General features: G+C 38.8%; 1 long non-coding RNA gene across 7 annotated transcripts in view; it reads left to right on the top strand.

The window, feature by feature from the left end:
* LOC108716608 overlaps positions 1 to 26,130 on the top strand; it is a 442,310-nt gene that overhangs the window by 273,536 nt on the left and 142,644 nt on the right. For all 7 annotated transcript variants that reach the window (XR_005961207.1, XR_005961210.1, XR_005961206.1 and 4 more), the window contains one exon: positions 21,727 to 21,812. This is a non-coding gene — a long non-coding RNA (uncharacterized LOC108716608). The remainder of the gene's footprint in view (positions 1 to 21,726; positions 21,813 to 26,130) is intronic.

Here is a 26,130-nt window from a genome sequence, read left to right as displayed (position 1 = left end):
ACAAGGCCAATGGCACTCAACTCATGGTTAACCCTGCAGCAGGCAAAACAAGAGTGACCATAACATAAATACATTTACAGGCTGTATTGCAGGTATGGGACCTGTTATCCAGAATGCTTGGGGCCTGAGGTTTTTCCAGATAACAGATCTTTCCCGAATTTGGATCCTCATACCTTGTCTACTAGAAAATCATGTAAACATTAAACAAACACAATAGGCTGTTTTTTCTTCCAATAAGAATTAATTATATCTTAGTTGGGATCAAGTACAAGGTAATGTTTTATTAATACAGAGAAAAAGGAAATCACTTTTAAACATTTAGGGGGTTATTTATTAAACTTCGAATGCAAAAATCACGAAAAATGTGTGATTTTTTTTTTTTATAAAATGAGACTTTTAAAAAATCATACATTTTTGGAATTTGTTAAACCCCGAGGATGGAAAAGTCAGAATCTGAAAATCCAGCATCTCAGACCTGTCGAGGTTGCACATAAGTCAATAGAAGTCACAATGTTTTTTTGATGTGCACTGGGTTTGTGCAGTAACCCGAAGTTCTGGTTAAAATTCCGAAAAAATCGTGAAAATCGGATGGAAAAATCCAAAAAAGATCTCGAAAATCAGATTTTTTTTTTCCTGCAAAGCAAATTTTCTGGAAAATGTAATCATAAATAAGCGTAAAAAACCCAAGCAGATTTGATCGGAGTTTGTAGCAGAAAATATTAAGATAAATTCAGACTTAGATTATTTAGATAAAAGGGAGTCTACTGGTAGTGGGTTAAAATTAACCTGAAATATGGTGCACCCTGTTATTTTGCTTCTCCAATGTGTAGCCACCCCGCTGGTGCTTACTATAATACATCACAAGAGCAAACGAATGCATTTAATAAGTGCACAGCTCAAGATGTTGCAATTTATGTTAACGGGATAAAACCGAATATAAGGGGGTTATTTCCTATACTCCGAATGCAAAAATCACAAAGATTTTTTTTTATAAAATTAGACTTTTAAAAAATCACGCATTTTTCGGAATTTATTAAACCTTCAGGATGGAAAAGTCCGAATCTGAAAATCTGGCATCTCAGACCTGTCGAGGTTGCATATAAGTCAATGGGAGAAGTCCAAATGTTTTTTTGATGTGCGCTGGGTTTGTGCAATACCCCGAAGTTTTATCAGTTTTCAGGTCGTGAAAAAAATCATGAAAATCTGATGGAAAAATCAGAGAAAAAACTTGAAAATCGGATTTTTATTTTCCAGCAAAGCAAATTTTTTGGAAAATGTAATAATAATAAATAAGCGTAAAAAAACCCAGAGCGGATTTGATCGGAGTTTGTAGCAGAAAATATTGAGATAAATTTGGACTATTATAAATAATAACCCCCTAAGCTTTTGTAAAAAAAAAAAATCATATTTATTTTAATGAGGTCTGCTACGAAGATTTCCAATGAACATTTAATTACAGTGGATACAGATCATTAAGTCCTGCCTCCATGAAAATGTTGGCATCTCTCAATAAATGTGACACAAAAAAACGATATTAAAACCTAAATTGCAATGCAAGAACAGAAAAGAACCAAAGGGCCATGCAAAAGCATAGAAAGGGTTTGTTGTAACACTAAGTCAAACTCCATCCAGCAATATCAGCATCCCAAAGGAACGGATCCAAGTAATTAATCACAGGAGATGGTGTTTAGATTTGACAGTTGGATTCAGATTATTTACTATATTCAAAATTTAGCTTGGTTAGATAAATGGCTTTTAGAATTTTGTTTAGCAGCCAAAGATGAGTGCAGTTATTTCATATGCTCAAAAGGAGTAAACTGCTCATAAACCTCCCCTTAAACCATTGATCCCCAGCCAGTAGCTCGTGAGCAACATGTTGCTCCCCAACCCCTTGGATGTTGCTCCCAGTAGCCTCAAAGCAGGTGCTTATGTTTGAATTCCAGGCTTGGAGGCAGGTTTTGGTAAAAACCAGGTGTACTGCCAAACAGAGTCTCAATGTAGGTTGACAATCCACATAGGGGCTACTAAATAGCCAATCACAGCCCATATTTGGCACCCCAGGAACATTTTTCATGCTTGTGTTGCTCCCCAACTCCTTTTACTTCTGAATGTTGCTCACGGGTTCTAAAGGTTGGGGATCCCTGCTGTAAACTAACCCTTTTTAGCCCTCTGACTCTCCAAAGTATGTATCCCAATTAATAACAGGTGCAAGTGGGTTCTCCAATAAGAATCACCCCTAGTAGAGCCATGTTAATCATCTCATTGTTATTGAAATTAGTCTTCTTCACAACATGCTAGAGAATTAGGGTTGTCACCATTTTCCCTTGGGCTGTCCAGTTCAAAACCAAGTCTCCCTTCTGCAACCTCCAATTGTTTTAGGTAACACACCAAATCCTTCTCAATATATGGTTTGATCTCTGACCCCCAACATCAGGGCAGCCATCAGGGGGGGACAGGGGGGAGAGTTGTAGGTGGCCCGAGGGTAAGGGGGGCCCCGGCCACGCCACACTTACTTGATTAGCCGGGCCCCCCATCTTTCTGAGAGCAGCTGACTTCGGGAAGGCATGGACGTTTAAGGGGCCCTGGCCACCAATTTTCTTATAATGTGGGGGGGGGCCCTGGCCACCAATTTTGGCCACCAATTTTTTTTCTCATGTGGGGTCCCAGCCACCAATATTTTTTATGGGGGGGGCCCTGGCCACAAATGTTTTTTTTTATGGGGGGCCCTGACCACCAATATCTTTTTATTTTTTATTAACATGTGGGAACCCTAGCCACCAATATTTTTTTTGTTTTTTTACTGTCTGGTGGGGAAGGCGGACCTGTAGGTGGGCGCTTGCGGTTGGCGCAGCCCAGGGGGCCCAGGAAATTTTGTCGTATGGGGCCCTGCGATTTCTGATGGCGGTCCTGCCCAACATCATTGTCCCACCCACATGACATCATTGAACATACCCTTTTACATACCTATTGCCCACTGGTGGAAATTCTGCCTTCTCATCTTGGTTTTTCATAAGATCATTGTTGATATTAGGGATATCAAAATATTACTCAGATTTTTCAACTCTGTACACCAAACGATTATATCTGCCCTAAAGAAATCTGATTATAGGATAATATTGGCAAACAATAATTGGTAATATCACAAGATGACAGACATAGGGCAAATAGGAATGATTCTCGTGTAAAGAATCTACTTGCATCTGTTATTAAGTTTGGGATTTCTGCTTTGTAGAGCTAGAAGGCACAAAATAGTCAGTTTAAAGGAGAACTAACCCATTCTCCTACATGATCAACATACCTGTGAGTCAAAAAGTAATAAAGGACACATAAACCCATTCTCAAACACTAGCCCATCCTTAGCTGCCCTCGACCCATCTCCATTGTCCCCCATTGAAAAGTTCCCTGTCTGCCAACCTGCCATAAAACTGCAGAAAGGCACTATGGACGATAGTTTAGAGATACGGTCATATGAAAAAGTTTGGGAACCCCTCTTATTTCTTTGGGATTTTGTTTATCATTGCCTGAGCTTTCAAAGTAGCAACTTCCTTTTAAAATATAACATCTTATGGAAACAGTAGTATTTGTACAGTGACATAAAATATGTAATATGCATCATAACAATTAGACAGGTGCATAAATTTGGGAAACCCAACAGAGATATTACATCAATACTTAGTTGAGCCCCTTTTGCAAATGTAACAGCCTCTAGACACCTCCTATAGCCTTTGATGAGTGTCTGGATTCTGGATGGCGGCATTTTTGACCATTCTTCCATACAAAATCTCTCCAGTTCAGTTAAATTTGATGGCTGCCGAGCATGGACAGCCTGCTTCAAATCATCCCATAGATTTTCAATGATATTCAAGTCAGTGAGGGCCATTCCAGAATATTGTACTTCTCCCTCTGCATAGATTTCCAAGTGTGTTTAGGGTCATTGTCTTGTTGGAATATCCAACTCCTGTGTAACTTCAACTTTGTGACTGATGCTTGAACATTATCCTGAACAGGTCCAGACTGAGAATTAAAATAGGTCCTGGCATTTCACAGATACACAGAGGCCCAAACAGCCCCCCCAGCCCACTAAATACTGACTTTCTATTAGGGATGCTCCTAATCCACTATTTTGGATTCGGCGGAACCCCCTGAATCCTTGGCGAAGGATTCGGGCGAATACCGAACCGAAACGGACCCCTAATTTGCATATGCAAATTAGGGTGGGCGGGGAAAACATTTTTTACATCCTTTGGTATGTGACAAAAAGTCACACGATTTCCCTCCCCGCCCCTAATTTGTATATGCAAATTAGGATTAGGATTCGGATTCCATTGCAGGATTCGGATTCGGCCGCATCCTTTTGACCGGCCGAATCCGAATCCTGCAATGGAGGCAGGTGGAGGGGGCTGAGGCTGAGAATAGGCAAAGGTTTAGTTCTCCTTTAAGGATTTATGTCTAATTTTTGACTCCCAGATGTGTTGCCCATGTTGGAGAATGGGTTAGAGATATGTTATGCACATTAAAGGGTACCTTGCAAGCTGCATGACAATCTTAGGGTAGGGCAATGGAGGCTGGTGAAGGGGGCAGAGGATGGGCAAAGGTTTAGTTCTCCTTTAAGGATTGGATTTATGTCTCCATTTTGACTCCCAGATGAGTTGACCATGTTGGAGAATGGGTTAGAGATATGTTATGCACATTAAAGACTACCATGCAAGCTGCTTTTGTATGCTTGCGGAATATAGTCACCCATCTGATTCATTTCTAATCCTTAGGAAAGAGATCTGAGCACATCAGATAAAATGACATATTTATAAAGGACACTGCATGTTATCTAGTTCACTCTATGATTTAGAGCTGACTTGCGCTTCTTTGTTACACTTTTCCACACATCCTGTCCATTTAGCAAGAATGACTGGAGATTCGAATTCCCAACAGGCTGCGCCCTTTAAGCGCTTGGCTTTTGTTTACGCTGGTGTCACGCTGCCAAGAAATGAATCTGTTAATGCTGTATCATTGTCGTGCCTGTAAATGTGATTAAATGCCAAAGGGTATTTTTTCAGTGTCAGATTTATGGCAGCTTGTGCTGTCCTCATTTATTCCTGGGCCTCTGTTTAATGCGCATACGTGCCACGCGAACTAATCTTTTGTTTACTCAGAAGGAAGTAAAGATAAGTCGATTTTCTTGAACATATTCCATTTAAAGTTACAGCGCCTGCTTTGATGACGACAGGCTATTGCCCATGGCATGACAAGCAACAGAGTGCCCTGTAATTTACAGGGAAGGGGTTAAATGTCTCTTTTATAGTTAATGTACAATTGCATCTGGAACGAGTTGTTTCTAATTACTGTATTCTTGGGATTTGCTTATCATTACTCATTTCACTTCGAGGTCTATTAAATATGACCATGACTAAGACCTGTGTTACACAAGCCTTTTACTCATTCTGTTTTTGTTATTTTGCGTGTGTATATATATATATATATATATATATATATATATATATATATATATATATATATATATATATATATAAATATATATATATATATATATATATATATATATATATATATATATGTCGCTGGCAAATTTGTGAATTCATTCTCCGGCTGAGAAACGCAGAAATTCTCGCCTGCCGAATAAATTCGCCCATAACTAGTGATGGGGTCTCTAGGTCAGCAGCAGGCAGAGGGGGCTTTGGTTGTCCATCCATGTTCAACTGACATGAGTCTTCCATATGCTGAGACATGGGGCTGAATATTCAGCATTAATAAAGCAATATGGGTTTCTAGTTTATTTTAATTATATTATTTATTTGTGTAAGCTAGAACATAGCAATGAATGGATGACAAACTTTCTGATTCTAGAGGGTGTAACTACAGAGGAAGCAGACCTTGCGCTGCAGGGGGCTCAGGAGGTATAGGGACCCCATGAGGCCCTATTTCATACATTGTTGGACTGGATGGTTGGAGGCACACCAGGGCTTTCTCCACAGGGGCCCCTACCCCCCTCTGGACCCACCTGCCTCTGCCGCAACCTCCCTACAGGCCCCTTGCTTCTGTCGCAACCCCCCCCCCTCCAGGACCCGCGTGCATCTCTAATGTGGTCAGGTCTGGAGGGGTGCGAGATTAGAGGGCAGCAAGGACCGTAGACAGGTGCTGGTTTGGGGCCCCACAAGTGCCAGAACCATCCAGTTTTTACCCAGTGTCCCACTGGACCAGTACAAAACTTCTAGATATTTTAGTGGCCTGAAAAATAATTTGCTGTGGGGCCCAGTAATGTCTAATTACACCCCCGGGTAACACGGTCTGACCAAGCAAGACACAAGTCACCTTCATTAGCAAAACTGTAATAACTGAAAAAAACACAGAAATGTGTTCAAACTTTCATAACCTGCCAAATTATGGGGTAATTATGGGGTGGTGTGGCCACAAAAATGGGCGTGGGCAAATACGATACGCGTGCTAACTTTTTTATCCCTCTTTTTATTTCCAAAATGTTGGGAGATATGTAATCCCATGTAGTCCTTTATTAGTGGTATGATAGTTCATTATGTTGGCATGCTGTAGGGATGTGTAGGGCATAGACATTAAACTGGATGCTGATATTTAATGCATGAATGCAGGCATATTAGTGTGGATCCGATGTAGGTTTATGCAGAGTTAATCATAGAGGGTACATATTATTATGGAGTATCTTAATAACAGCTGGAATTGCCCCTAGGGATGAAAGCTGACACCCCGGCCTTGTCACACATCCATTATTAGAAGTCTTTTAAACATACATTAAGGGCTCCATTTCCTGCAATTATGGAAGAAGGGTGGGCCTACATGTCAGTCCCCCTGTAATCAAAAGTGAGTATTAATGTCAGAACTCCCTCAATGTAAAGATATCATTTTCGGGGGGCTTGTGTGATTATTATCTTATTTAACGTTGCATAATTGTGCAACTGTCACTCTAAATTACAGAGTATTTTGAGAAACTGTGTGTGTCGTTGACACATCTGCAGAGTTCACGGGGCTTGTCCGCACATGCATTTTTTTGTTATGGAAAAAATCGTATTAATACACAAATAAAACAGTAATATATGTTTTTGTTCGGTGTTTGTACAGAGCGTTTTTTTTCCTACTCTTTAGGGTTAGTTCACACAGGGCGTTTTGGGGAGATTTGGTCGACTGGCGACTAATCTTCCCAAACGCCTTCCCTGTTCCTGCGATGGCTAAAATTAAAAAACGCCGGCGCTAATCACACACGGCTATTCGTTTTCCGAAGTTTCCTCGTGAGGAAACTTCGGGCGACTTTGGAAAACGAACCGCTGCGTGTGTTTAGTGCCGCCGTTTTTTAATTTTAGCCGGCGCAGGAACAGGGAAGGCATTTGGGGAGATTGGTCACCGCAAAAACGAGGCAATTAGTCGCCAGGCGACCAAATCTCCCCAAAACGCCCTGTGTAAACTACCCTTAGACGATTATAAGAATGCTGCTATCAGACAAACAACTTGGCTTTTTAAAAGATAAAGGAAGGCAGCAAAATTTATGGTTTCAATTAGGGATACACCGAATCCACTATTCGGGATCTGGCCGAATCCCCGAATCCTTCATGAAAGATTTGGGCGAATACCGATCAGAATCCTAATTTGCACATGCAAATTAGGGACGGGAAGGGAAAAAGTGAAAAAAACATTTTTTACTTCCTTGTTTTGTGACAAAAGTTACGCGATTTCCCTTCCCAATCCAATTTACATATGCAAATTAGAATTCGGATTTGGTTTGGCGAGGCACAAGGATTGGTCAAATCCGAATCCTGCTGAAAAAGGCAGAATTCATACCTCCCAACATTTTGGAAGTAAAAAGAGGGACAACATTTTTTTCCCGCACGTAGCTCAGCAATTTTTTGACCACACCCCTTTCTGTGGCCACACCCCCTAATTACCATGTTTGTTTTACAAAATTTGGCAGGTTATGAAAGTTTGAAAATATTTCTCCTTATTTAAACTGTGTTTTTGTGTCTCAAAATTGTTACAAAGTATCTTCTTTGCACCTGTCAGTTGTTCTGGGCTCTCTGCTAAAAGCCAATTAAGTGAGAAACTTTGTTTCTTTTTCTGGCTGTTCAGTGCAGAGAAAAGAGGGACTTTCCAGCAGGGCCGGGCCACGCCGGCCAGGCGCCCCAGGCAACCCAGCCAGCCGTGGCGCCCCTTCCACCGTGCGTGCTGGAAGTACGTGCGCATGTGCACTGACTGACCGGCACCCCCTTCCGGTAAGCTCTCCTCCTGTACGCGCACGCATGCGCACGCGCAGGCGCACAGACAGTACGCAGGACTGAAGAGGAGCGCACTCAGCCGGCTAGGGGTAGGAAGCGGAGAAAGGTACGTGCCTGGAGCCCTCCAAGATTTGCGCCCTAGGCACGTGCCTACTCTGCCTACCCCTAGTTCCGGCCCTGCTTTCCAGTACAAATGAGGGACTGTGGGTTGAGCTGTCAAAAGAGGGACTGTCCCTCCGAAAAAGGGACAGTTGGGAGGTATGAGAATTCTGTCCGAACCCCGAACCGAATCCTGGATTCAGTGCATTCCTAATTAGAATACATAGTGAATGTATGGTTAGAATACAATATAAATAATAGTTTTAATTTAATGTCAGGCTATAACAAGTGGACAAAATGCTAAAACACTAGTTAGTACATTCGTTTCTAAACATCTTCAGTCATTTCTTTTTGTAATCTTGAAACCCGGCAGCTGTTCTTTGTGCACAAGTGGCACCTATTCTGAATGCACGCATTAGGTAAAGGGGGAGCTTAGTAATAAAGAGTGCATGTGTTTGTGCACCCTTCATGTCACAGTGTTTTGGAACGTCCAGCCAGATGCTGTTAGTAAACAGAAACACACTACCAGCAGTCTAGACTGTAGAACACATGTACCGTCTGAGCAGTTCCAGGCAGGAGCTGTGCTGTGACATCAGCCAATCACTTCTCCTTCCCTGTTATCATATTCATACTGAATAAAAAAGGAACTGGCTGAACTGGTATATTATCAGGCATGTTGTAAGAGAGATTTTTCTTGCCTCAAGTTGTGTACTTAGTGAAATCGCTAATCTTCTTATGAAAACACAAGCTATGATTCACTTATAATTTGCTGACAGCAAAAAAAAAAAAAAAAAAGCATCTCTCTTGTTTAGGTAGAACAATTGTGCAATATTCTTGTTATCATCTCCTGATCCCTTGTCCAAAGTACCAAGATATTAGAGCTTTCATGAATATTTCCATTTGAATTAAAGGGGAGCCTGCACCACTGCTGTTTTCAAACTGAAAGAGAAATGTCATTCTAAACAACTTCCCTATATACATTCATTAAAAATGTTTGATCGTTTTAAAGTTGTAAAATGTAAAGTTTGTAAATGTAATTGCTACTAAAGGCAGTATTTGTTTATTCCTTTCGGTTCTTGTATAACAGTTTCTCTTCCAGGTCTGTTAATTAGATGGCTTCGGATATATTGTTTTAGGAGTCGCAACCTGTGCAGAGAATATAAAAAACAGAATACAGGCATGGGACCTTTTATCCAGAATGCTTGGAACCTGGGGGTTTCTAGATAAGGGATATTTCTGTAATTTAGATCTTCATACCTTAAGGGGGTATTTATCAAGGTCCGAATATCCAAACCTCAAATAATTAGTAGTTTTAGAGCAAAAAGCGCAAAGAGCTAAAAAATTTTCGAGATTTATGTAAGTTCAATGGTCTAATTACGCCGAATCCGAAACCCCGGCATCTAAAAGCTCTCGAGGTCCAGTATAAGTGCCTGGGTTGATGTCCATACCGATATCCGTTGATTTCGGGGTTTTGGATGCAAGAAACCCCGAAAGGGGTAGATAAGGGATATTTCTGTATTTTAGAGCTTCATACCTTAATGGGGTTGTTTATCAAGGTCCGAATATCCGAACTTCTAATAATTCGTAGTTTTCAGAGCAAAAAAAACTACACATTTTTCGAGATTTATTACAGTTCAATGGTCTAAAAACGCTGAATCCGAAATCCCGGCATCTAAAAGCTCTCGAGGTCTGGTATAAGTCAATGGGGAAGGTCCCAGTGTCTGCATTGATGTCCGTACCGATATCCGATGATTTCGGGGTTTTGGATGCAAAAAACCCCGAAAACTCTGAAAAAAGTTTTTGTGGAAAGCTCCTATTTTGCCAGACTTTTTTCTTCATAAATAAGGTCCATTCGGGAATTCAGAGATGCTTAAAGTTTGATATTAGAAATACTAAGATAAATTTGCACCTTGATAAATGACCCCCTTAGTGTACTAGAAAATCATTTAAACTCAATAGGCTGGTTTTGCTTCCAATAAGGATTAATTATATTTTAGCTGGGATCAAGTACAAGCTACTGTTTTATTATTAAAGAGAAAAAGGAAATCATTTTTAAACATTTAGATTAATTGGATAAAATGGAGTCTACTGGTATTGTATTAGAATTAACCTGAAATATGGTGCACCCTATTATTTTGCTTCTCCAATGTGTAGCCACCCCGCTAGTGCTTACTCCAAATGGAGTCTATGGGAGATAGCTTCAAATAATTCTAAGCTTTTTGGATAACAGGTCCTGAATCTGCATATTGAATAGGTGCTACTTTTTACTGGATAATTTAGTAGATTACAAAAGTGAGTTTAGGTCGCTGCTTCAGGCTGAGTCTGCCGCAAAGTAGGATTTCATTTTCTTATTGACTTCCTATTGGTCAGTAGAAACTCAACTATTGACGTATCCTACATATCATTCAAAATAACAATCAAAGATCATTTCAGCTCACACACGTGGTTGAAGAAGAATATTACTGCAAGAGCTGTCAAAATGCCAACTCTAGAAATGGCAGTTTTCTTTTGGTGGATTATTTAGCACAGGAGGCAGCTGATGACCACGGTTGTGCCAAAGACATGCAAACTGATCCATACTTCCTAGTTCTTTTTGTAGTTTTTGCAAGTCCTTAATCAGGGCATTTACCATTTTCCAAAGATAGCAGACAGGGCTCATCTGGCTTTTATGACTATAGGGGCAACTGAGTTGTCTAATTCCACTAGACAGGTACATGTTTTGTCCAGAAGTAAACACTGTGCCAGCAGCATCTCAGAAGAGATATAAAGATATAACCAGTTGAAGATAAACCAATTAGAAGTTAAGGCTAAATGATCCCTATCCAGGACAAATGTCTAACAAATATGGCAATTATTGGTTCACTCAAGTTATGTCTTTACTCATCTAAGCCTCCTCCCAATCTAACCCAACCCATTCTCCAAGCCCAGTACCCTGTTTCTAAGAAAACATCAAAGAGATGTGAGGCGTGGTCCCCTTTTAAAATCAAAACATCTAAATAAGAAACAAGGAAAACAAGGAAAGATGAGGGAGGAAACAAGGGGACACTTCCAGATTATTTGATATCATCTTTGATATTATTACAAATGTCCTCACTGGTTATACTGATACTGGTCTATGTGATAAGATGAAGAAAATGAATGTAAATCAGGTGTCATAACCCACACATATCCTTCACACACTAAAGACATCTACACCCACTCACTGAAAGTGAGTCATTTTGTGTCTTGCATGTGATATCTGGCAGTCACTTTAGAGAGCAAAACATCTAACAAAGTCTAGAATCAAGACCTGGTTTTCATCATGTTTCTAATACTGGCTTTGTATGCCCAAATTTCTTTTACTGTCTGGACATTTATATCCGTTTGTAACAGGTTATCCTGCAATCAGATCACAGTGCATTCATCCAAACTAAGAATTTGACTTTGTTGGCAAGTGCTGGGTAGATTTGAAAAGATGAGAAAGTCAGAGGAACTATAGCTTCTCTTTGTTTCCTGCCAGATCCAATTGTTCAGATCTTCAAATGGCAACACTATACAATATCTGATTATTCACCTGCAGGGCAATATGTCCTATACCTTCAAGGATGACCAATGTGTGCCCACCTTAATTTTCCACCAATTGATAGTACAGGTATGGGACCTATTATCCAGAATGCTCGGGACATGGGGCTTTCCGGATAACGGATCTTTCCGTAATTTGAGTCTTCATACCTTAAGTCTACTAGTAAAACATGTAAACATTAAACAAATCCAACATGCTGTTTTTTCTTCCAATAAGAATTAATTATATCTTAGTTTGGGATCAAGTACAAGGCACTGTTTTATTATTACAAAGAAAAAGGGTATCATTTTTAAAAATTTTGATTATTTGGATAAAAGGGAGTCTATGGATAAAAGGCGGTCTTTCCGTAATTCCGAACTTTCTGGATAACTGGGTTTCTGGATAATGGATCCCATACCTGTACAAGCAGCAGTTCTACACATTTTGCCATGCCATGCTCTCTCGGGTAGGGTTGCCGCCTGGCCAGTATTTTACCGGCCTGGCCGGTAAAAATGTTGATTGATGCCAATGTTATTTATAGGGAAAAAGAAGAAGAGAATCGCTCGCACACCCTGGCCTTCGATCCTGAGCGCCTGGTGCACAGTGAAGGAGGGATCGGCACCCTCCAAATCCAAATTCGGCCAATAAAGTGTAAGGGTATATCTCTGTGTTAATCAGCCTTTGAGTGCAAGTGAAATTCTTGTTTCTATTTATAGGGAAAAACCATAAAAATATAGGAAGGCAGATTTTTATTCCAGAAAAGATGGCAACCCTACTCTCGGGTAACAAGGTTTTTGTGTTAACCAAAAGCTTGTTACCAACTTGCCGGATGCCCCTTCCAAATATATTTTCCCCCTATTTGTTTCATCTAAGAATTCAAGTGCCATGCCAAAGAATTTAGAGGGATTTGTGTTTTATATGGATGCATGATATTTTTTTTCGAAGTTCAGATATACATTGTAGGATCTATTATTCAGAATGCTTGGAATCTAGGTTTTTTCTGGATAAGGGTTTTCAGTATTTTAATCGCCTTACCTTGTCTTCTAAAGAGCATTTAAACATTAAATAAACCCAACAGGATTGTTTTGCCACCAATATGGGTTTTTTGCAGCATAGTTACAATCAAGTACAAGCTACTGTTTTATTATTACATATTATTAATTTAATGTATTAAACTTTAAAATGACTTTTCTATTTGGCACCTGATAAAATGATCACAGCTGTATAGAACTTCATTTCTGGTTCTTGGTGCAGATTGAGAATTTTTACATAGGGGCCTATTTATTATGCTGTGTTAAGTGTAAAAAGCAGTGTAAAAATAATGCTGTGTATTTTATTTTATGTTGCTTGATTTTTCCACATATGTATGGTTATTTAACAGCATTATAGTTATAACATAACATATTCAAGTTAATGAAAAAATGAAAATTGCATAAAAACGGCAATTACTGTTTTTTAGATTACTGTTTTTTAGACAGAATTTTTGAGCAGCTGCTGCTTTTTACTCTGGCATTTTATGTGCAAAACTTATATGGCAAAATTATGTACAAAGTTTGATAAATGAGCCCCTTACAGTAGTGTCAGCCAAGTAATTTCAGTGAGAAAAAAAATATTTTTTATATGTTCTGATATTCTGTTAAATCCTCAATAAAAGTTTATAAAAACAATAAAAAAAAATGGGACTACCACAACTGAGATAGGAGGTTCCTGTGGGTTTTCCCTTAGGTTTTAAAGAGCATAGTTTGGGTTATCAGACTAAATTACTGAGCCCCTGTCCTTCCCCACCCTTAGCAACACTAGTTTCTTTTGTGGTAGATTAAAAATAGCTAAATTCATAATTAAGGTTCAAAGAAACCGCTTATCCCCAGATTGTTATCATTGGTTTGAAGGACAAGTGCATACATTTAGAAAACTTGTAGAATTCTAAGCCTGAAGTCAGGAATCAATCATATACTGAAGAAAAAACACCAGCCCTGGAATATTGTCCTTGGCACAAATCCTATGTACACCCCTTCCTTAGGCAACACCATTCTCTGCCAATTTGAGAGTGGGGTAGGTGATATAAATTGGTGATGGCTTTACAGTTTTAATATTAATGCTCTTTATATTCATCTAATAGACAAAGAAAAACAAAACACACTGTCTGCCCCCATGAATATTTGGTGTGGTTGTAACTGGGAGCAGGGCCGCCATCAGAAGTAACAGGGGTTCCATACAGCAACATTTTCTGGGTCCCCTGTTCCCATCCCACCCCAGCCCCCAAGCCCCACCCCAGATCCAGCCTACCCCCATGCCACAGTAAAAATACCACACAGACAGAGCTAAAAACTGTAAATCCCCCACACAAAAGCTATAGAAAGCCATTAGTGGTCAGAACCCATTATAAGTTAAAAAAAAAACATTGGTAGCTAAGGTCCACATAAAAGTTTTAAAAATTGTTGGTCAGGGCCTCCCATAAAAGTTTTCAAAAAAACATTGGTGGTCAGGGGGTCCCATATAATATTTTTAAAAAACATTGGTGTCCAGGGGCCTGTATAGTATTAAAATAATACATTTGTGGTCAGGGGTTTAATCAAATAAAAAAAAACACAATGGTGGTCAGTGGAACTTACTCTAGGCTACTTTTGTGGCTTTGGGTCTTTTCACAGCTTCGGGGCTTCAGCTTTGGCTCCTTTTGTGTCTTTGGGTCTTTTCACGGCTTCTGGTCTTTTCTCGGCTTCAGGACTTCAACTTCAGGTCTTTTTTGCTTCAGGTCTTGGGCACTTTGGGTCTTCGGAGCTTCGGACTTTGGAGGTTCAGCGCTGTCAAGGGGGGCCCAACTATTTTGAAAATTGCAGCACAGCCTAGCCCCCCTTTAGTCCCGGTTCAAATGTACCCCCTGTGCCCCCCTGATGGCGACCCTGATTGCGAGTGTAAAGTGTGTGTCCAAAAATCACCTGGAGTTGGGTCAGTGGAGGTTGACATATCTGAAAGACACTAAAGAAATGAAGCAACATTCTTACCAGAAAACATAGAAACCCAGAGCAGGTGTATTCTTCCTTGATCTTCAGCAAGCAACTAGTAGATTAAAATTGTAGTTAAAAGGCATAATCCCACCACGTGGTTGTTAGTGGGCGTTGAAAGGCAAGTGACAATGTTAACATCCTCCATATGCCTATACATTTTATTAATGGCATGTAATCTGAAAAACCCAGTTTTTTTTTTTAAGTACACATATTATCGACCCTTTTCTTTCACTCAACACGACATGGTGAATAACAGAGGAGGGTATAATGTAAGCTTTCATTTATTATTTTTGAGCTATTTTAATGGGTTTTCCATTTGCACTCTTTTATAGTGGAAAAACCAAATTGTAATATAGTTTGCGCACAGAGGATATCACAAGCAAAACAAAGAACTTAATCTAAACAATGGCCACGTTCTTCTGGCCAAAGTATCAGATGACTAAGCGTGTTCAGTAAATTTCCATTTCCCATATACTTTCTCATGTGAAACCATAGATGAAGGAAACTGTTGCTAAAGGTTGTGCTTGTTAACTCTACATGAGCTAAGGATATGACTCGCATTTCTCATTTCACAACAGGTTAGAGGCTAAAGATGAAAAGCAAGGCAAACCTTGAGATTAAGAGAAACTAAAGGATTATGGGGCTAAATTACTAAAACTCGAATTTATTAATTTTTATTTTCTGAAAACAAAGTCGACCTAACTCCCTTCCACGATTTGAACTCGTTTATCAATAATTTTTCTCGAGAAAATCAGAGTGACAAAACGTCACAACAAAATCGAGCGTCAATTTGTAGAGTACGATTGAAGCTCTAAAAACTCAACTTTTTCAGATTATTGGACCAAACCCCCAAATTTTCTTCAGAGACTGCCATTTACTTCATGAACTCAACAGGTTTGAGATTAGTGTATTTTCCAATTCTGGTTTTTAGCAGCTTTGGGGTATAATAATTCTCTAAAAATTTGAGTTTTAATAAATGGGCCCCTAAATGTATATCTTAAAGGCAACAATCCTTACGGCTCATAACAAAATTGATTTGATGTTTCATAATTTCGCTGAATTGAGTTGTCCAGCCACAAAATATTTGGCTGAATCATTAAACCACTTCCCTCCACCATTCCACACATTTCATGTAGAAAGGTCTGGTGTGGCGCCACCTATAGTATGCACAGCATTCGAGCTTCTGGGTTGGGGTGGGAGGACAGTAGGTGTTGTAAGCAAATAAACCTTCATGAAATAACAGATGTTGCTATGAGGGTTAGTGCAATAGACTGAACACCTCCATGAACCATGAGCTTCCTGTGACTGCTTGCCTCTTAGTCTGGCTTGGCCATTATTGTACAAATTGCTCAGACTAAGTAATTCTACTGGTTGGTCTAGCTTCTAAGACAGTGATCCCCAACCAGTGGCTCATGAGCAACATGTTGCTCTCCAACCCCTTGGATGTTGCTCCCAGTGGCCTCAAAGCAGGGGCTTATTTTTGAATTCTTGGCTTGGAGGTAAGTTTTGGCATAAAAAACAGATGTACTGTTAAATAGAGCCTCGATGTAGGTTGACAATCCACATAGGGTTGCCACCTTTATTAAAAAATTTTACAGGACAGTGGGGGGCGGGCACCAAAAGGGGCAGTCCTTGATGATAAAAGGGGGCGGAGCTACGTGGTGTGCCGCAAAAGGGGCGGAGCAACATCGCAGAGACGTCCACAGTGCTGGAAAAAAGGTAAGTTCTTTGCAAATTGGGGGCAGGCCAGGGGCTTTTTTAAAGGGTATTACAAATTATCAGCAATTGCATTGGCGGTAAATTTGTAATACCGGCCCCGGCCTTGGCAGGTGTTTTACCGGCTAGGCCGGCAACTCTACATAGGGGCTACTAAATGGCCAATCACAGCCCTTATTTTTAGATTGTAACATAAAAACAAAACACGGGAAGGCCAATTTTTTGTAGAATTAGAGCTTTTTTGAAACTCTGTAAAAAAAACAATGTATTAAAGTTTGAGGTTTTTGGACAATTAATACTAAAAATCTGAAAACCTTCAAAAGTCAGAATGGTTTAAAAAAAAAAAAAAATCCAATAGAATCAGCGCAGTTCTCATTGACTTCTATAGGATCTGGACTGCTTTTACTTGGAGAAGTTTTGTATTAGAGTTTTTGTGGTTTTTAAATCTCAAATCGAGTTTTAGAGAGAAAAAAAATAAGATTCATGGGGGGAAAAAGCAGATATGAATGTAAGTAAATCAGCCCCATGAAGACACAGGCACAATGTATTGAATGCAAACTGTCTTTTTGATCTGAGTAATTATATAGACAGAGGCATTAACAGCTCCCACTGTTTGTCCTCTCTTGCATTACCACCCATTGATGTTCCTAAAGTAGGTCAGTTTATTCCCAAGAATTATTTTTAATACACGTATTTGGCTTTTTTTTATCTATTTTACTGACTAAAAAGTTATGATGATGATGATGATACTTTGATTATCCAATGTGATGGAATGAGAGAGATAGGTTTCTCTTATTGGCCTTGGAATATATTGGTTAAGCATATATGCAATAAGGGTTGCCTCCCGAAGTTACTAAAATGCATTAAGAAACAACAATGTACAAAAGCTAGTGCTACCATTTAGCTTACAAACATTAAATACATAATTTTTTTTAAAAATGTAGGAACATGTTAGCCAGTAAGAGGCTGTCTTTCTTACAACAGGTATTATCTTGGGAGCTCCAGACATAGATCTACAACTTTCAATGTGCACCTCCAAGGCCCAATGATGTAGGTGGCTATCAGAGCCGCTCCTGCCATGAGGCAAGGTGAGAACCAGCGAGCGGCCGGTTACAAGGGGCGGCAAAGAGCCGCCTCTTGTAACTTTAAGAGCCGAACTTCTGGGTTTTAACTCAATGCATTAGCGATGCTGCCCCCTTAAACCCGCTCCGATGCTAATTTTTAAGCACGGAGCAGGCGAGGAGGGGGGCGGTATCCAGGCTCAGGTGGGAGCAGCCCCAGAATTGCCTGGGTTCAGACTGGGGGGCCCAGGGCCCACCAGGGCTGCTGCCCCAGGGTACCCCTCCACCCCCCCCCCCACCCCCGTGCTGTGCCGGCACTCAATGTTTTTTCGGCATTAAGAAGCCTTCCTATCGTGGATGTGGGTTCGGATCTGGGCTGGCGGGAACCATCAGGCTTTTTCCCGGTGTCACGCCGGCCCAGTCCAACCATGGCTATAATGAACCCTAATTTATTCTTTGCAGGTTTTGTTTTAGCTTTCATAAACTGAGTAGACAGAAATATGGAACATGTTTTTGAATTCTTTAAAGAAATTGGTAAACATTTTCAAATTTTCTGTAAGTCTTTATATAGGCATCAGGATCCTTTTAACAGGGGAAACATTTTTTTTTTAGGAAAAAGTGGGTTTCTGAATGAGATGCTGTGGTTGTTGTTGCAGAATAGTTGACTGTTGACTCTGTCGCCCTGAGACTTTGCAATTTTATCAGAAATGCACATTAGCAGTTATGGCAGACATAGGTGCATGAATACATTTCAATGCTCTCAAAATGTTACAGAAGCCAGATGCTCAACATAAAGGAAATCAACTGTTGCAGAAAGATTTATTTTTCTATAAATGAACAATGACAACAATCATCAACCCAGAAATTAAGTAGTTATTGCATAAGGCCAGTTTGGTGCAATGATTCTGGATCTCATTAATCATTAGAGCCAAATGAGCTGCTTCCCAGCAGGATGTTTTGATAGAAAAGAATGCAAATTAAAAGAAGTGTTTTCTTTCTTTTGAAACTGTTTTGCAGACTTTATCTCTAAATTTATTTTGAGACACCTGCATCCAATCCTGTTTATCACACATGAAACCTGCCTTTGTCCTCTCTATGTAATCCCTTTGCCTGTAGGTTTGGCGGAGCCATCAGATAAATTCCTCATATACAGAATGTTTGGTATGTGATTCTGTTGTGCTTTTCTCCTATAGGACCAAGCCTAATATTTATTTTTATATACAGTTTATATGATATTGCTCTAGGTATTTGTATTTAAAAAGGTGACCAGTAAAAGTTAGATTCTGGTCTACTGTGGGCTAGGGAATTATTCTTCGTAATCTATGGGAAATATTCTTTGGTTTTGAGAGTTGACCACCCAAATAAAATCACCTCTCTAAAAGGGGAATCTTTTCACTTTTACACCATAGATCTGAAGAATTAATTCATTAAAGCTGAGGTCATGTAAGTACAATAGTCTGTCTCCCATAGACTCCATTATAATGAAATAATCCACATTTTTAAATATGATTTCCTTTTACCTCTGTAATAATAAAACAGTAGCTTGTACTTGATCCCAACTAAGATATAATTAATCCCTATTGGAAGCAAAGCCAGCCTATTGGGTTTATTTATTTTTACATGCTTTTCTAGTAGACTTAAGGTATGAAGATCCAAATTACAGAAAGACCCGTTATCTGGAAAGCCCCAGGTCCCGAGTATTCTGGATAATGTGTCCCATACCTGTATATGGTGACTTTGCTGTTATTACATTATGGGGCCGATTCACTAACTTCGAGTGAAGGATTCGAAGTAAAAACACGTAGAATTTCGAAGTGCTTTTTGGGCTACTTCGACCATCGAATGGGCTACTTCGACCTTCGACTACGACTTCGACTTTGAATCGAAGGATTCCAACTAAATATCGTTTGACTATTCGACCATTCGATAGTCGAAGTACTGTCTCTTTAAGAAAAAACTTCGACCCCCTAGTTCGCCATCTAAAACCTACCAAACTTAATGTTAGCCTATGGGGAAGGTCCCCATTGGCTTGCCTAAGTTTTTTTGGTCGAAGGATAATCCTTTGATCGATGGATTAAAATCCTTCGAATCGTTTGATTCAAAGGATTTAATCGTTCGATCGAAGGGTTATTCCTTTGATCGTTCGATCAAACTATTTGCGCTAAAATCCTTCGACTTCGATATTCGAAGTCGAAGGATTTTAATTCCCAGTCGAATATCGAGGGTTAATTAACCCTCGATATTCGACCCTTGGTGAATCGGCCCCTATCTATTAAAATATGAATGTTTTTGAACTTTATATCAGACCAAAAATTTACAAGCAGTGAATACACTGTAACAAAAAAAACTACAAAACAATCTCACTCTTCTAGAAACTGACAGATTATCGATTGCTATGTGTTCCTAATAAAAGTGTTATTTAATATAAATGATCAAAGTCTTGTTTGTTGTTTTCAATATATTATATTGCACTACATTTTTCCCGCTTCATTGTATTCAGGGGAATTCCTGGGCTGGCATAATTTTAGTTTATTTCTCTGTAAACAGTGTAATAAAATGTAAGGTTTTATCCCTGCCGCTGTTATTCCTGTAAAGGACTGTTAGTGGATATTTTTAGCTTTCCACACTCAAGTATGAAACCACACCTCATGCTCCATGCTAGCCAATGAAAAAAAGTAAAAAAATAAATATATTTCTATTATTTAAAAAAAGAAGAAAAGGAAAGTAAATATATAGTGGCCATTTAATGCTTTCTAGAACAGAATTTATAATTAATTGGAATATGTGTTTAAAGCACCTAGACAACACTGTCTTAAGGTGAGTTGCTGGGTCCCTCTTCTTTAACCAAACCACATCATACAAAAACTTAATTTAAATGTATTAAGAAGTGTTTATGCTATAGCCATCCAGGGTGCCCCAATAAACTAGAAAAGGCACAGTCCGTGGGTTATAATTAAAGTAGACTAAGCAATGATCTATCCTCTGTATAGCACAGCAGCTGCCATTTATTGTAGCATTTTGTTTTGATTATAGAATAAATTCTATTAATGTCTGAGCACCTGAAACATGTGGGAGAGTTAGTCAAAATACAGCTGTGTATTGTGATCAGTGACCCCGGGCACACAATAACATATGAGAGCTTTGTATTCTTTTCTGAAACATTCAGTTTAGGAAGCAGCAAACACCAATATTATGAAGTACCAATGTAAAAGGTAACTAAACATAAAACAGCCTTTCTTAATTTAAATTGAATCTAAACTATAAATATGGCACACATAGACGAGAAGAGTACAGAGCTCTAACATGAGTACCAAGCAGTAACATGCAAACAAACTAAAAAAAGGATTATCATGGTTTTTGCAGTATTATATAAAATATATTTTAGATTTATTTAGATGCGGCTTTAGATGTGACTTTCTCAGCTGCCAAGGTCTCATGTGTTTTCCAATTACAAAGAACATGCTTCTATGGTTATGTGAAAGGAGATGCAGACAACCCCATAATACATCAAGTTTTACTTCAATCCTTTGTGGACAACTACTTTTAATAGACTAAGAATCAGTGAGGACAGTGAGGTTGTGGAATACACTGCCGGGTGATGTTGTGATGGCTGATTCAGTTAATGCCTTTAAGAATGGCTGGGATGATTTTTTGGACAGACATAATATCAAAGGCTATTGTGATACTAAGCTCTATAGTTAGTATAGGTATGGGTAGATAGAATTTAATTAAAAGTAGGGAGGGGTGTGTGTATGGATGCTGGGTTTTCATTTGGAGGGGTTGAACTTGATGGACTTTGTCTTTTTTTCAACCCGATTCAACTATGTAACTATTTAATGCAACCCTGGGTGGGGGATGTCCAAAATTAGTTTTCTACATTGAAATTTTGTGGGACTGAAAATAATTTTTGCACATTGATAAACATGCCACATGCAGGGCTCTAACACCAGTGCGAAGCAATAACATGCAAATAAACCTAAAAAATGGCATCATGTTTTGTGAAGTATTATATAAGATACTGTATATTTTAGAATTGTGTTCCACTTTTCCAGGGCCATCATCAGACGTCATCAGACAAGAAGCATATTCAAGCATATTCATTTAATATACGAGCAGTAGCGTGCCCATGGAATTTTAAGTGAGTATAACTTGTGATGGAACAACTTCGTATTATCTATGTTTGCTCTCTGACTTCTGTCCTCCAAAATATACATATGAGACCTTGCCTTGCATTCTTGAATCTTTTTTATATTATTATTTCATAGCTCAGTCCTAAGGCCATGGGCCATTTTGCAGAACATCTGCTAAAAGCCTCCAGGTTGCTAGAGTGGCCTTCTGTGTTTATTATACTATTGGTTCTTTGTGTAGCCTTCTGTCACTGTGGTCTGACCAGATTTTTCAAAATGGAAACTTCTCTCTTTCATCTACAATTGCTTCTTCCACCACAGTCCTACTTTCTTTTCCTGGCTACTTTGCACAACCAACTCCCTTTCTTTGTTGTTCATGTCAAAACTGCATCAAAAACATATACATGTTACATGCTACATGTGGTTTGTCTTGACTTAAACGCATTATTATCATGCAGTGTTTGCACTGTTTAAGTTTTAAAGTCTGGTCTTAAAAGTTAATTAAACCCTTAAACATTTTCAACTCTTTAAAGGTTTCTTCTGGTTTTTTTTTACTTATTATCCTATCAGCAAAAGAAGGAAACTATAAGTGGCTTATAAGTACATTTATGTGCCCCAGCACTACGTCTTGTGAGTCCACTGCTGAACTACATGACAGTTCAGTTCTAGCTCTTGCAGTTTATTTTTATTTTTGCATTTTCTGTTCTTAATGGAGATTGAAGTACTAAAGTTGCTAATCTTGCAAGTGTAGTCTTTTCCAAATTGGCAATGTCTTCCAGGAAGGCTAGTTACAACCTTCCTTATCATTCCAATAGTTTAAATCTATACCAGGAGCCAAAAGAGACCACATACCTCCCAATGGTCCAGTTTTTTACTGAGCATTCTCAAATCACAGACCCAAAATAGAGCAACACTTGGTGGAAAATTGACTTTTGGGTGGACAGAGGAATTTCTGGAAGTGGTCTCTGTGGGTTATGACTTAGGATAATGTGTAAGTAAGAAAGTAAAAATTTGGGAGGTATATGAGCAGCCCAGAGGGGCATGGACTCGTGTCACCAGACATAAGGTCAAAAAGTGACGAGGTGAATAGTATTCTACTACATAGTCTAGGAATTTTCATAGCCTTTACAGATAGATACCATAATTTATGCCAGCATAGACATTACCCTGAAATAGGTACAGTTTTAAAAGAGAATTTGGAATTTGGATAGTTGTCTTAAAGGTTCAGTAAACCTTTAAAATAAGTGAATGTAAAATTGATGAGAGTGTTATTCTAAGAACTTATGTAATTTACATTATGTTAATTCTTTTTTCATTCTGCGATATTAAGGGATACATGTACTGTTAATATGAATTAATTTTGTTACAACAGAGCCACCTACTAGTGAGTTTCTGACCAGTCTAACCACCAAGTAGTCAAGAAAGTTGTCAGGAGAAAGAAAGAGGGCTGCTCTGATGTTCTTCTGCTTAGGATAAAATATAGAAACCTTTTTTCAAATCTTTCCTAAGCAGAAGAACATCAGAGCAGCCTCTTTCTCCTGACAACCTCCTTGGTGGTCAGACTGGTTGGAAACTGACCAGCAGGTGGAGCTGTTGGAACAAATTCCTTCATATTAACAATACATGTATCCCTTAATATCTTGAAATGAAAACAAAATAAATAAAAAATGCACATTGCAAAAATAGCACTGTCGTCAATTTTACATTCACTTATTTTAAGTTAGTTTACTTATCCTTTAAAAATAAATCCAATAAGCTGTATCAACAGAACTATTTAACCACATAATAGGTGATGCCAGGGACAGATGAGGAACTAATTCCAGTTGTTATAAATATATTACTCCCAGCATCCACAATCAATTTGGCTCACAGATGGTAGAAGGGACTGTGACAATAGAGACACAGCTTTGGTGTATCTGGAGGAACGTTTGTCTTTGTCTTTGTTCCAACAATATTGCTAGAATTTTAGTTGGCCCAAGCTACTAGTTATAGGCTGGTCCTTCCAAAAACGTTCTTTTCTTAAGAGAAGTTTCCCAGTAATAGTAGGTGTTGGTTTGTCTGTAGATGTTTTAAGGTCTCTTTTTGCAGAAGAGAATCCCTGGAACTGAAATTCCAAGTCATTCTGTCTAGAAAGGTGGTTAGTTGACTGAAATAGCTCTCAAGAAAGCTCCATAAGAGACCATGGCTGTGACCATACAGTGTTCCTAACTATAGTCAGGCTACACCTATGTCCATAGCAGACTCCTTGGTGAAAGATTAGCAAAGACAAAGCTGAGTAAATGTGCATAAAGTAAAAGACTGCACAGGGCTGTCCAACTAGAGGTCTGTGGGCAATACGTGGTCCTTCCAAGAGATTTTTATGGCCACCATTCTGAATTGTTCAAAAGACTTCTATCTACAACACTATCATTGTATTATAATATGACCCTTGAAAACACTGTGTCAATAAGATAAAGCTGAATATTTCTGCTAAACAAATATTCTTTGTTAAGTAACTCTGGGTGGCATAACCTATTAATATTTGGAATTCATTGAAATCTGACCAAACTAAACAGAGCTACTGATACCTAGAATTTCTTGTAAGTAGTTACCTTTTTCTAGCAAAACGAAAACGAAATAACGAATGCTCATTGCAAACGTTCTTAGAATAGCACTCTCATCAATTTTACATTCATTTATTTTAAACCCTTACTTATCCTTTAAACATAAAGTCCATGTGGCTCAGTGGGGACAATAAGCTGTATCAACAGAACTATTCCAGTCACCTAGTCCAAAATCTATTTGATTTATTGGACAAGACCTTCCTTTGGTAAATCCATGCTGCCTTGGACCCTCCTGATATTGTACAGAATTGAAACAGAATTTCAACTTATTCAACTTTTGACTTATGTGACTAGTTTACCTCCCAAGGTCTCTTGTGTTTTATAATTCCCAAAGAACAGATATAATACTTGGTTGCAGAGTAGTCTCTGTAAACGTAGGTGCAGACAACCCCCATAATCAAGTTTTGCTTTAATCCTTTGTTGACAACTAGTCTCAGTACATTCAGATGCAGAGACATTCAATGCAACCCTGGGCGAGGGATGTACAGAATTCCTTTTCTCCATCCAACTGGTACGGGACTAACTTTATTATCAAAGAAATAGCTGTAAGGTCATTTGCAGATGGCACACAATCCTAGACTCCATAAATAAATATTCTCCAGGAAACTCTACTATATTTAGTGGGGAAAGCCTCATTGTGAAATATTTTTGGCCTTGAGCGTATACATTAGCAAATTTGGTTGTCAATTTTAAGTAACCCTAAACCCCTTCACAGCCTTTTCTGTTTTACAACTAGATAGAGGGTAATACATTCTCAGATCTGGGCTGCTGGCAGATTTTTTATTGTCATTCTAGACTAGACATTTTCATAAAGAAGATAAAAATAGACCTACACAGAATGCACAGGAGTCATAAGTTCACTGCACATTTTAAATCATTCTAACATTTATGTGTGAGCCTTGACTTTCATAAAACGTTATTTATTCTTTACTGTTATGTAAAGTTAAAACAAAGTAGATATAACAAAGAATACACATGCTAAATGAACAAATGCCATATTATATTTTATAATTCTGTGGACGCTGACAGTTATGATGTGTGCCATATTTATGTAATTTACTTTGTTTATAATATTGATTTTTGCATTGACACAGTTCCAGTTAAACGTTTGTCTTGCTGTGTAATTTGTTGCTCAAAGCTAGATCCTTCATCTTCCCATAATTTTGCATGTCTTCAATTAGCAACTGGATTTACCCATATAATAGGTGATGCCAGGGACAGATAGAGGAACTCATTCCAGTTGCTATAAATCTATTACTCCCAGCATCCACAATCAATTTGGCTCACAGATAGTAGATGGGGAAAGGACTGTGACAATAGAGACACAGCTTTTGTGGATCTGGAGTGGAGAGGACACCATGAGGTCATAACAGATGTGGAATTTTAATAAATGACAGTGCATACCTCCCAACATTTTGGAAATAAAAAGAGGGAAAACATTTCTGACCACGCACATTTTTGTGGCTACACCCCTAATTACAATGTTTATTTTACAAAATTTGGCAGGTTATGAAAGTTTGAACATATTTCTGTTTTTTTTCAGTTATTACAGTTTTGCTAATGAAGGTGAATTGCCCTTTAAGCTGTTCCCAAGGGACTTCCTTATCTAAATTGTTATAATTACTTATTTGCTTATCTCAAAACTGTAGTTGCACCTGGTGGCTGTTATGGCCTCCTTGCCAAAAGCCAATTAAGTTAGAAACGTTGTTTCTTTTTCTGGCTGTTC

Source organism: Xenopus laevis, chromosome 5L (assembly GCF_017654675.1).
Source record: "Xenopus laevis strain J_2021 chromosome 5L, Xenopus_laevis_v10.1, whole genome shotgun sequence".
Lineage (NCBI taxonomy): Eukaryota > Metazoa > Chordata > Amphibia > Anura > Pipidae > Xenopus > Xenopus laevis.
This window is presented reverse-complemented; position numbering and strand designations above follow the sequence as displayed.